Raw genomic sequence first — 1,777 nt, forward strand, 5'->3', positions numbered from 1 at the left:
AAAGTCCCAAAAGAGCGGTTTATTGAGTAGTCCTGCTGTGTAGTGTATAAAGGCCACCCATGGAAACGGTGGAATAATTCATACTGGCTCATGTTTTTATTCTTCAGCGGTTCTTTTGGTGAATAATCGCCATCCTAGAAGTACAAAGTTCTATCTGCTCTGTACCTAGTTTTGTGAAATTTGACGTAAAACATTTTTTTGAGTTCCGCAACATGTCATGTTTTTTCGAAAGCAGTTCCTTTGACATCTTGTTAATGACTCCGAATAATCTTAGGGTTTACGATAGAGCAGATCGAGTTACTAGTTTCTGTCCTCACGGTCTTAGTAGAGACTAATAACAAGTTTGATATGTCAGATAGAACTTTATAACCCTACGACAGCAAAATGTGAGGCAGCGTGGTGGAATCAGGCTCCCGTCAATTTTTGGGCATGTAGAGTTATTGGTTTCATCTTTAAGCTTGTTCACATGTCTTTATTTGGATTAAAAAATATCCATTTTTCTTGAATACAAGTCGAGATATTTGCGAATGAAGGAATTGGGGATCACCTGTTTTCAGAGGTAAAATTAGAGAGAAAATGGCCGCCAAAGATTAGTAATAACCTTAGCTTAAGAGTCCGTGGCAACTGAAAATTTACATTTATTGTACCTTTTATCCAGAAAAATCCACACAGAAATTAGTTCTTTAATTGGCCTGAAAGGTGTTGAACAAAAAAACAAAAATTTGATAAAATTTCACAAATCTGCAGAAAAATGCAAGTTTCTTCACTTTGATTATTTTGACGAGAGCCTGATTCCACCACGCTGCCTCACACGTTAACAGACACAGCTCAGTTTTCAGGGGTTTTATACTCGGACGCAGAACTGTTTGTCCATTCCTTTTCATGGGCCCTCAGCTGTCGCACACTGGAGACCCGAGTTTGATTCCAAAGAGGAGAGACATTTTTATCAAGTATTACGGTCTTCCTGTTGGGATGTTGTATGCTCTCATCTCTGGCAGTCAGGGCCAGAAGCCCGCCTCCTAAATGATTTAAATCATGTCAATTCGGGCGTAAAAACACGTACTTTGGAAAAAGTCACTTGATGTCAGTAATTTAAGGAAATTAGGCTACCACAATTTTTTAAATCCTGAGATTACAGGTCAGGGGTTCGAAGCTCAGTTTCATGCTGTTTGTTTAGTAAGTGTTTTACGGCGCTTGCAACTGCATAAGGTTATATGAGCGCACGGGATACATTATACATTTTCAGTCTGCTAGGAATTACTTATTTGAACTTTTACCGGACAGAAGCCGAAAACTACGTTTATCGATATGGTGACCACAAAGGGATGTTTAACGTGCGCAACTTGCACACTGGATCTCCGAGGTATTTTTGTCATTTTCCAAGAAGGCTAGGTTTTATAACTTACCTACCATAAGACCAGGGGTGTTGCTGAAAGACAACAGTAAGAAACAGCCAAGTAGAAGCAGTAGAAAAGCTCCAGAAAGAGTCAGGACACGAGAGGACGGGGAAAGGGAGGGAGGGGGGGGGGGGGAGGGGGATTTCGAAAAGACTCACAAGGTAACCAGAAAATGAGATTTACGAGCTCGTTCAAATGGCTCAAGGGAGCAGAAAGTGGAGACGGAAGCAGAAAACAGAACATTGTTAGATAGCAGGAAAGGAAGTGAAAGGAAAACATTTTTGAGAAGAACATTTTCCGTCGCTTTCTGGTTTCGAACCCGGGACCTATTGACTGAGAGTGGTGCGAACACCGTACCTCTTGGCCACAAGAGCGCCCCC

The sequence above is a fragment of the Aplysia californica genome, unplaced genomic scaffold, assembly GCF_000002075.1.
Source record: "Aplysia californica isolate F4 #8 unplaced genomic scaffold, AplCal3.0 scaffold00189, whole genome shotgun sequence".
Taxonomy (NCBI): domain Eukaryota; kingdom Metazoa; phylum Mollusca; class Gastropoda; order Aplysiida; family Aplysiidae; genus Aplysia; species Aplysia californica.